This window comes from Physella acuta, unplaced genomic scaffold (assembly GCF_028476545.2).
Source record: "Physella acuta isolate Inbredline_101_S28 unplaced genomic scaffold, ASM2847654v3 ptg000374l, whole genome shotgun sequence".
Classification (NCBI taxonomy): domain Eukaryota; kingdom Metazoa; phylum Mollusca; class Gastropoda; family Physidae; genus Physella; species Physella acuta.
Window position 1 is genome coordinate 79,416 of NW_026731893.1, and position 12,040 is coordinate 91,455.

The 12,040-nt window shown below is 39.8% G+C and overlaps 1 protein-coding gene across 7 annotated transcripts in view; it reads right to left on the reverse strand.

Annotated features, from left to right (window-relative positions):
• Positions 1 to 12,040, reverse strand: part of LOC131941832 (ras-specific guanine nucleotide-releasing factor RalGPS2) — a 178,938-nt gene that overhangs the window by 64,460 nt on the left and 102,438 nt on the right. Inside the window, exon 1 of one of the 7 annotated variants that reach the window (XM_059301386.1) lies at positions 11,429 to 11,646. The exons of 5 other annotated variants lie outside the window; for them this stretch is intronic. The gene's annotated coding sequence lies outside the window, so the exon portion shown is untranslated. Of the gene's footprint in view, positions 1 to 10,532; positions 10,554 to 11,428; positions 11,647 to 12,040 lie in introns of those variants that run through there. One more of the 7 variants, XM_059301388.1, reaches the window with a different exon arrangement.

The following is a 12,040-nucleotide window of genomic DNA, read 5'->3' on the forward strand; positions in this document are numbered from 1 at the left end:
AACATCCCCGATTAACTGCGTCTTAAGTATTTGTGCAAGATGGAATCCAGGGTAACCATGAGCGGGTCAATTGATTGAAAGTTAATGTAAACAGTTTAGACATAGCTCTATAAATCATTTATATATTTTTTCCCCTTTTTGCCTTGTATTATATGCTTGACGTCACGCCCCCATGATAAATCCAGTTAGAAGCAAGCTACCAGATGGCGGTAGGGTATGAACCAATCATAACAGGCGTATTCTACTGGAACTTCCGTTTGTGATGTCAGAGCTAAATATAGACTGCGCAGACCGGAAGTGGCCGTTTACTATGATTGGGTGGACTATCAGACGAGGAGAGATGGAGAGTATTACAGCAGACAGCAGATTCTGTGGAAGACATTCTGTCTGCAAGCGGCACCTGACGCCTATTGCTGGTATTAAAGGTGGAATTAAAGTGCAGGTGTTTTTCTACAAACGCCACATAACACGGGAATGAAAAAAAATAAATAGGTTAGGCATTCTTTTATAAAGGGCCGACTTCTACAAATGTTTCACCCTTTTCTCTTCAATCGTTTATCATTTTAATAAATCAAATAAAATCATTTAATACTGGACTGAAAAAGATTATTTTAAGAATATATTTTTAAAAAGGTGATTTTTATTTTTTTATTTTTTATTTCCTAAGGTGGTTTATAGTTCTCTCGGATTCGGGATAACAGATACTTGCCTAAGGGCCTTTGCCCGAAAACTGATAGTCCTAATGGGACGATTCTCGAAATGAAATTTCCCGAAATGACGATTTCCCGAATTGTTCGGGCGATTGTCTATTTGGGAAATTCTCCATTTGGGCAATCGTCTGTTCGAGTAAAAAAACAAACGGCCATCGGAAAAAGGATTTTGGATAGCCTAGTATCTCTGGTTACTTGAAAGAGAATACAGAAACTATGTGGATCGGTGTAGAAGTCTAAGATATATTCCACTTTATTCATTAGTTCACGCATTTTTATGTGTTTTTTCCCCTTGAAAGCACATGTCTAAGTTTTATTTTGTAATAATTTTTTTTTAAATTTTACTAAAACAAAAAATCTTTACTGCAGTGTTAACCTATTTCTGAAAGCCCATATCACAAGATATAACCCGCTTGCCTCCACTGCAAGACCAAACAAAACCATTTCATTTATCGTTTAAAAGGGTTTCATTTTAATTACATCTTTCTAACACACAAATGAAAATATCTAAGAAAATGCAATGTAAAATAGTAACACCCTAGCATAAAGCTAAACGCCATATCAAAGCATCGTCATGTATCAACAACCGTAGAAATTAACTTAATTGTGAAGGGTTTAATTTTAATTACATCTAACACAAAAATTACAAAATCTAAGAAAATTCAATGTAAAATAGTAACACCCTAGCATAAAGCTGAACGCCATATCAAAACATCGTCATGTATCTAACAACCGTAGAAATTAACTTAATTGTGAAGGGTTTAATTTTAATTACATCTAACACAAAAATGACAAAATCTAAAATAATTCAATGTAAAATAGTAACACCCTAGCATGAGGCTAAACGCCATATCAAAACATCCTCATGTATCAAACACCCGTACAAATTAACTTAATTGTAAAGGGTTTAACTTAAAAAAAAAAAGATCCACCCTCCTCTCCCAATCGGAAGAAAGCGCAGCTAGCGAGTTGGGGACATGCGCAAGGGCAGGTAAATCTGGCGACTTCCCGTCAAGTGATTGGATTGATTGATTCTCCAGATACACGCCAACAGCGGACATTCACGATCCACTTTTCATTTGCACCAATCGATACAGGGAGAGCTTCACGAGAATTAAGCCAAGGTTTCAACCGGGCTTTAAAAAATATCTATAAAAATAATCTAATTTTAAAAAGGGCCTTTTTTTTTTAGTTAAAGAGCTTTCATGCATGATGTCACGTAGACTCAGTGTGTGTATGTGTGTGTATTTGTGTGTATGAGTGTGTGTGTGTGGGGGGGGGGGGTGTCCACTGGGTTTTTCACAACTGGTTTGTCATAATCATGTGAAAACCAAAGGGGAAGTTTCTATGACGTGTCAATATCACAGGACAATCACACATAACCATGGTGGAAGATTTAAACAAAGGAAAAAAAAAACAGCAACGCATGTTAGCGGCTGAAGCTAAAAGCAAACTAATTAAAACACAAGAGACTAATTGGAGATTATTTTCCTAACAAATCTCGTCGTCGAGATGTGTTTGAGTTGTTGTAGCACAAAGCAAACCAAGTGAGGAAGCGGGATAGAGAGCAGGTCGAGATATGATGGAAGACATTGACGTGTATGGAATCTGCCTCAACACCACCGCCCACGCCCTTGTGCTGAACTAGCTTCATAAGCTTGTCATTGAATGTCGTTTGATCCACCGCAATTTAAGTTAGGCTTTTATAACATATGATCCCTGGAGAGTTGTATACACCCCTCCCCCACACTATTCCGTATATAAAGCAGGAACGATGAAGCTGCGTACAGTGTGTACACAATAGATACAGTGTGAAATGAGTACACCATGAGTAAACAGTGCGCGTACACCCTACACGGATTTAATTGTCTTGATTAGACTCGTACCGGGATGTTTATGAAATGATTTGGGGCAGGTTTTGTGGAGTGCTCAAGTGTTCATGACAGTTCTCCAGGGGTCATGACAGTTCTCCAGGGGTCATGACAGTTCTCCTGGGGTCATGACAGTTATCCAGGGGTCATGACAGTTCTCCAGGGGTCATGACAGTTCTCCTGGGGTCATGACAGTTCTCCAGGGGTCATGACAGTTCTCCTGGGGTCATGACAGTTCTCCAGGGGTCATGACAGTTCTCCTGGGGTCATGACAGTTCTCCAGGGGCCATGACAGTTCTCCAGGGGTCATGACAGTTCTCCAGGGGTCATGACAGTTCTCCAGGGGTCATGACAGTTCTCCTGGGGTCATGACAGTTCTCCAGGGGTCATGACAGTTCTCCAGGGGTCATGACAGTTCTCCAGGGGTCATGACAGTTATCCAGGGGTCATGACAGTTCTCCAGGGGTCATGACAGTTCTCCAGGGTTCAGTACTGCAGGGTTCAAATAAGTTGTCCAGGGTTCACGTCAGTGCTATGTGGTTCACACAAGTGCTAACCGTGTGCTAATGTTTACCTCTGGCCGTAAAGACGTGTATACAACCACAAGGTGTAGGAGGTATGAACGCTATCAGATGTTCCATACCAAGCGTTGGGGGGGGGGGGTGTCCTTGTCTGACACCAACTACAACTTCCTCTTTTAGTGTTGGAAGGGATCCCCTCCAACACAATTAAGTATACGTGTCAACTGGTTATGCGCCACTGGCAGCCTGCTTTTTTTTTGGATTTGCTTCCATAGGTTTTGTCCAACCAAGTACATGGCAGCAGTTGTTTGATTTTGGAGTGGCTGTCCCCAGCTAACTAACCTCATCTGCCCGAGGGTTCGAACTCGAAACTTTTCGTGGTGAAGCTTTGTGGCTGTTTGTTGTTTAGCGCTCTTTGAAATCTTTTATTTTCCGTTTGTTTGAATTTTTTTCTACACTTTAAAAAGGGTTAAAAATATCGATCACTTAAAAAAAATTAAAAAAAAAAAAGAAAATCGTGCATAGCAGAGTTTGACAACAATTAGTTCTAAAATGTATACGTGACAACAACCGCCCCTGTATTAAATGTTAGCCTACGCTAAATATTTTAGTGTTTAATTACAGCGCGAGGAAACCACTTGAATGGTGTTTATCATCGTCAGCATGTGATAAAACTGATAGTGGTTTGTTTACTCTTTGTGGAATAGTTGACTAAAATTATCTAACGGGAATTCCCGACTGTAACAACTGATTGCTTTTTTGGTTTTCGGGTAAAAAAACCCAGAGGGGGGTGGGGTGGGGGATGGGGGACAATCCACAGAAAGTAAACGGTAATACAAAAAGAAAAACATACCTGTTATACAAAATTAAACAAATAAACGCATGCTAATACTGAGCATACAACTGTTTCATGTAACATGGTTAAAAAACATTGAATACCATCAGGTCAAAATGGGAACTCAGATCACAACAAAAAATATTGTTCATTGTAATACATAATGCTACTTTGACTACTACTTACAAAAATAAACATCAGTCACACCGCAGAATCCAATGATAAATACCTAGGTAGGTAATTGGGAAAAAATAGCATCAATTCTCGGCTGACAAAGTGCTATAAATAGCATAAATGGCCAGCTTTATCGCCCTTTGTTCGTGTTAAAGTGACACACTTATTCGTGCTAGTTTTAACCAAAGATACATTTATATGACAAGGAAGAATGTCATTCAGTGGACATACTTTTTTTTAGATAATATAGATAACAAAAAGCTAAACAATTACATTTTCTTTTTAGTGACGAAAATAGCGCAATTAATATATTAAGGAAATTCCAATCCACAAAACCGTTTTTTTAAGTACCCTCACATATCAAAGCGACTCCAAATTCTATTTTTAAAAAAAATAACAAAAAACAAAACAAAAAAAAACAACTAGAAATAAGCTTGTTAATAAGAAAATGTACTTAAACACGTCCCTTAACTACGCGCAACCACATTACACACCTCTTCACTCGATATTGTCCCTTGTGTTTTAATAGACACCAACAGATATAATTTTAACTGGATTTTCTCACGATGTGAGGGGGTGGTTTAACCCCTATAACACCCCTAGCATACGCCACTCTAGACGACCATGTAAGACTGGTTACTCCACGAGATAAATGCTCTATCTAAATAGACTATCACCACAAATCCTCTGTGAAGATCTACCATTTGAACATTGAATGGACCACCAGATTACGAAGTTTCAGTGTAAACTAAAAAGAAACTTTGCTACACACAGACCATCACAAAGCCAGTAACACCCCGACCTAACCTAACCCCCCCCCCATCCCTTACAGCGTGCCAGCTGCTATGCTGACCGCATTACCAGGATTAAATATTGCGTATTAAATTTTTGTAAACAAAATTGAACTCACAAATGAGGTCAGGGTTCAGGTCGACATTGACCACGTGACAGGTGCTCCAAAATATTTGTGAATAAACACGTGATAAACCGTGGCCTTGTTTTGTAGATGACATAGTACAGCCACAACAAGAGGGGGAAATAGCCACACAAAGTGGGACCAATAGCCACACAAAGTGGGACCAATAGCCACACAAAGAGGGACCAATAGCCACACAAAGTGGAACCAATAGCCACACAAAGTGGGAGCAATAGCCACACAAAGTGGGACCAATAGCCACACAAAGAGGGACCAATAGCCACACAAAGTGGAACCAATAGCCACACAAATTAGGACCAATAGCCACATAGTGGGAACAATAGCCACACAAAGTGGGACCAATAGCCACGCAAAGTGGGACCACCATAGATAAAATATGGTGACCTAATTGACCAAGTATAGTGACCAGGCCCCCCCCCCCTAAGACACGTCCAAGACAGCATATCGCACAGCACCCAAACAAACCCACTGTCCTGGTATCGATTTAGCTCGATGCCACCCGTAGGTCACGCACTAAACAAAACCCTACTCGCTAATGTCATTAGCGGCTAAAAATAGCACGCGGCGATCTATAAATAAGCGAGTTAAAACGAGTCAGGGTGGTGACAAACGTCGACGGTGGTATTTTGTTTATTTTACAATGGTGCTGGGATGGTATGGGGGTGGAGGGGGATGGGGGGGAGGGGGGTTCTTGTGGGTTATTTACATCAGTAGGTCGGTTCTGGGTGTCTGTCTAAATGGGTCCAAACGACGGAATCTGATTTGTTTACGTTGCAGGAAACTGGGTGCTGGATGGTTTCGTCATGGGGAGAGTGGTGTGTTGATGGGTTAGTCAAGAGCTTGTCGTGGATTCTCCGCTGGTTGTTAAAGTCTTCACTAGATTGGTAAGTAAATTGGTGACGAATTCCCAGTAGCGTACCCACACAATCTGCTAGTACTCACACAACCTGCCAGTCCCCACACAACCTGCCAGTCCCCACACAACCTGCCAGTACCCACACAACCTGCCAGTCCCCACACAACCTGCCAGTACCCACACAACCTGCCAGTCCCCACACAACCTGCCAGTACTCACACAACCTGCTAATCAGGTAGGCCTACCCACACAACCTGCTAGTCCCCACACAACCTGCCAGTACCCACACAACCTGCTAATACCCACACAACCTGCTAGCACACACACATCCCGCTAGTACACACACAACCTGCCAGTACACACATAACCTGCTTATACTCACACCACAGACCATGCCTTACGTTAAGCACAGAGCGAGTTCTGTTTTTTTTCTGCTGTAATTGTCGCCTAATTACATCACTGATAGCTTGGGGCAGTGGAGGGCTGGGGAGGGGTGGTAAGGACGAGGGAAGATAAAATACGTCGCAACAACATTCTTCTTACTGGAAGCTAGCGGCAGATTTTTAAAATAAAATGAATGCATTTAGGACATTTTTATTTTTAAAAAATCGCTTGTAGACAAGCGTGACGAAAATGCTACTCATAAGTAAGCGAATAAAATATCCGTGTGTGATTCTATCATCTTTAATCTTGTTCAACATGCATCAATAAGCTATGGCTGTGTGTGAGAGAATGTACCCCAAAACTTCATAACCCCACTTTTTTTTTACCCTATCTAACCATTAAGTTCTTACTGCGATCTACGTCACTTCCCTCCCAATAGCACCTAATCCTATTTGTTTACTTTATTAATCTCAATATAACTAAAACCATAGTTTGAAGGGTAATGAAAACATGTAAATAAAAGGGAAGCTACTCTAAATCTACTCAAACACGTATAAGTAACAATCCTAACAAAGACCCAGTCGAGCGTTCCCGCTGAGTGAGTAAAGTTCTGGTAAAAATTGTTTAGAGAGTACACATCCAATCCTAGGGATTCGAACCACATCAGCACCAGGTTTCACCCTGCTGTTATAGTACTACACCTCTCCACCACTTAACCTTACAATCCCTAAACTAGGCAGCACGTAATGCACCTAGGCCACCTACCACCACTTGTTTCTATTGAACTTAAACCTCACCCTTAACGCATTATTTAATAAAACATTACTTTAAAAAACATTTTTTTTAGTTTAACAACAAAATACAAGCAGGTAATGAAAATGCACGCTAATCCTTTATTATTTAAAAAAAAAGCTGCTTATGACGTGAGTTCGTTTCGGTTCACGTAATTTGACTTGACCCATCCCCCAACAAACGAAATTAAAACCCGACGATGGCATGTTTGTCTTGCACTGGAAGGCGAGTCGACTTCATAGTGCCTCGCCTGCTATTCTCAAGAGGCGTCTCTTCGCTGCCAGAATTTTTTTTTTTTTTTTTTGTTGTTGAGTGTAGGTGTTGTGTTGTTGATTACGGTTAATTGGCCGTCACACGTGACGTCATTCTCGGTCGTTAATTAGCCGTCGCCGTGACGTCACCCAGGTGTAATAGCGCAAGTCTGGTCATTAAATTACAGGAGTGCGCTCAGATCATTTCGTTCGGTTTTTTTTCTTCTTGAATTCAAAGGATTGATCAGCAGGAGAAGTCTGTTGTGTAAGAAGGTAAAGCTAACAGGTTTTTTAAAGATACGGAAACATAACAGAGACTTTACCACACTCAGATGAAACGGGGCGTGCAATTAAATGCATGTAGTTAAAATGCCGCACCAATGAAACATTTTCGAGCAAATATTTTTTTGCAGACAATTTAAAATTACAACATAAAGTAAAGCACTTGTCGGGGTAAACTTTTATAATGTGCAGGACCATACAACGCGGGGTTCATGTACCATATGGATCACTACACACAGGCTAGGGGTACTTGATGGTTCCTGAGCTACAGGGTTCAAAGTCTGAAGGGGTATGTACTCAAGGGTTCGTTAAGTCCAGGGTTCATTAAGTCCAGTGTTCATTAAGTCCAGGGTTCATTAAGTCCAGGGTTCACGTTCTGCAGGGGTATGTACTCAAGGGTTCATTAAGTCCAGGGTTCACGTTCTGCAGGGGTATGTACTCAAGGGTTCATTAAGTCCAGGGTTCAATCAGTCCAGTGTTCATTAAGTCCAGGGTTCATTAAGTCCAGGGTTCATTAAATACAGGGTTCACGTTCTGCAGGGGTATGTACTCAAGGGTTCGTTAAGTTAAAGGTTCATCAAATATAGGGTTCATAAAGTACAGGGTTCACATTCAGTAGGGTTATGTACTCCAGGGTCCATTAAGTTCCGCAGGGTTGAAGTAAGAAGGTTCGTGGTTTCTGAACCCTAAGGTTTGCGCAAATCCGGTTTCATATACCATGGGGTTTAACTCCTCCACTGTTTCTGAACCCCATGATTTGCACACCCTGTATGAGAACTAAACCACCAAACACCGAACGCGAACTAATATAAAACAAGTTAATAAAAAGTCTAGTGACAATTTAAGCGCAATTTTCTTAATTAATTTTTTGTGACCGAACGAAAGGATATTTTTGAAAACTTTCTTCGGCAATATTGTTGTAAATTATAGCAGGTAAATGGTTCAAGTCGCTAAGTGGTCTGGTTGTCGAGATATGGGCCAAAAACTGCATTTTTTCGAGGTTTTTTGGCTTTTCCGGGAAATCCAGGAAGGAATTCCGGGAATTTCTTTGGCCCACAATCATCCTCGGAACTTGCTTAACATATTTGCTTTGGAACTAGTCCTCGATATTGCTTCGTTTAGGAGGAGATACGACTTAAAGCTGCGGACACACATCCATCCATCACCAGAAATGACGAGTTAATAATCGCAATTGTCCAGTAAGGAAATTGCGCTAAAAAGATAGTATGATACACCACAAGCCGGCTCTTGAACAAACACCAAACTAGTTCATATACAGAACCAACCCACAGCAACAACCACACACCAACCAACCCACAACAACAACCACACACCAACCAACATATAACAACATCAACTCACTAAACCAGCACTATTAACTAGAGGAAAAAAAAACATCAATTTAACTAAGCAGGCTGCTTTTAAACCGATTAACACCACCTCGGCCATTCACCTCTAGAGCAGAACGATCGATATAAACAGCTGTAAGGGTGATGTCAACACATTCCATGACGTACTACAATCTACTTATATAAAAAATATTGTAACTTAAAAACATCAACCTTTCTCGCTCATATTGTAAACAAGCAGGATTATTTGTTTTCAAATACGATTTTGTTTTTCAATACTTTATGTTTCTCATTTACGTTTTTTTTAAAGATTAAACAACACTTGAAGTTATCACATTCGGTAACATTCACACAAGATCAGGCTTAAAAAATACGTAACACTCACTCATTACGTCACTCTCGAACATACTCACTCACTCACTAACAACCTCACTCAAACACTCACTAACATAATCACTCACTAACATACTCAATCACTCACTCAAATACTCACTCACTAACATACTCACTCACGCCTGTAAAGAGATGGGTCAGTAACAAAAGCTTACTCACTCCATCACTCACAATAAGACGGAGCAGTGACAAAAAGGACACGTCGAGTATGAACAACATAGGTCTACATCGTATGTTAGCTCGAGGCTTGTACAAGGTTATTTCATGTATAACCAAATGACGGCGCGACAGTTTTACATTACAGGCTGGTGGGGTAGCTTAGCGGTGGTACTGGTAGTTTTCCCCACCACCGGTGGATAATCCGTTAGATTAACGTGTGGCCCATGAGGGTCATTAAATTGAGATCAGTGTCCGCAGTAAAAAAACGGATGAGCTTTAGTCAGATGTGTATTAGAGGGGAGGGGGCGCTGGTGGGAGCTTAGATACAACCTTTCTAATCAACGAAGAACCAAAAAAACCTATCATTAAAACTTCAGATTACAATTAATTTAAAAAAAAAAAAAAGATTATAATCGTCAGGATTACGTCCTCACGCTTTAAATATAAAATATAACAAATATAACAAAACAATTATATATCAATGATTCCGTATATACCCCTACTCTCAATTATGAATCAGTATTAACTATTTCCTATATCTCCAGTCACCATCTCACAAAGTTTTAATTACAAAATATATGCACTCTCACAATATTATAATATATCCCTATATTTTCGTTATCCGGCATCCCTCGAGGATGGGGTGGGAAGGGGAGGGGATATGGGGAAAAGGGGGAGGGGGTAGAAACAGAAAAATGTTAAATTTAACCATTCTTATAACTGTCAAGCCCCTCTCATGAAATATCAATGGTTCCCATAGCAAAATATTTGAAAGAAACCCTGCTATATTAAGTTGCTATATTAAGTATATATATATATATATATATATATATATATATATATATATATATATATATATATATATATATATATATATATATATATATATATATATATATATATGAACCACATACTACCAATTCCAAATATGTCCACTCACCACTATATATATATAAACAAATCCAAATATGCCCACTCACCATTATATATACAAACAATTCCAAATATGCCCACTCACCATTATATATACAAACAATTCCAAATATGCCCTCACGCATCACACAGAAAGTATCCCAAGAATGTAGCAGCGGTCACGAGCAAGGCGACAGCTGGGTACATAAATATCAAACTATGACGCTGCGCATCCACCTAGTAAATAACCGAGTCGTCGCACTCGGGCCTTGGAACCTTTCCAAATGGCCCAAGCGTGATTACAGTAATCAGGTCAATACTGGGGTAAGGGAAATAACCCTGGGTAGCAATAAAGGGACGTAATTGGACGGCTGTAATGAAAAAGTGGCAAAAAGATTTGTGCCAAAGAGAAAACACTTTTTCTAATTTAGTATGTTCGACTTGTTATCTAAATATAGTTAAGAATATTCTAATTGCTGATTAGAGTAATCAAGACGCGGAGAGATAAATATGTAACGCATTCTAAACATTTGTTTTCAGTGTTGCTAAACATTAATAAATTTGTGTCATTTTTAAAATTAATTTTAAAACAGTCCTTTCCTAATAATCTGAAAGGCGGTCGAAAAATTCGTTTACTTTTCCTTAAAGAAAAAAATAAATAAAAATTCGTCTTTAAAATAAACCTTAACTACTTAATCTTCTGTTATTTAACAAAGTCAGTGGGATGAGATGGGGGGGGGGGGGGTGTCGATCCCTGATATAAGATGGCTGGCTGCACTACGTACATGGCGATGTAGGTTTAATAATGAAAAACGCCCAGAAGATACTAACAAAACACACTTTGGTTCGAACATGAACGGTAGAACCATATTTACTTTTTACCGTGTGTCTTATATTGTATTAATTAAACCCCAATACAGTATTCAAAATCAAACTATCAGGTGACAAGTATAAAGCGTATATACATCTGTGTTGTTTCTGTGTTATATTTGTTTTACTTACTTGCTATGTTTAATCTATAACTGTAACGACATCTCCACACATTATCCTCTAAATAAACCGAAACATCCACAAGCACTTCTATTGTCGAAATGACCACATTCTTCACACTTGGTCCCAATATAATCAACCTGATGATAAACTCCTTGAACTTTGACCTGCTTTCTATACCACGATAACACAATAATCCAAACTCCTTCAACGGCAATATACCACAAGTTTGACGATACATCCACCACACCCAACACGGGGGACGGGCAAGAGTGAGCAGCCTGGTGTAGGGGCTGGCTAGTCAACAATGAGAGCCACACATACCACGGCCTGACCCAGATAGAGACTATTCTTCTAGTTGTTCACACCAGCCGTCAACAGCTGTTTGCTGTGTGTATGCTGCAATCAGCTGGGTGACGTATGCATCCATGCTCGACACATTAGCTGCATATATATATATATATATATATACACGTACTCTAATGTCGAGGTTCCCATGATTATGTACAGGCATATATACACGTACTCTAATGTCGAGGTTCACATGATTATGTACAGGCATATATACACGTACTCTAATGTCGAGGTTCACATGATTATGTACAGGCATATATACACGTACTC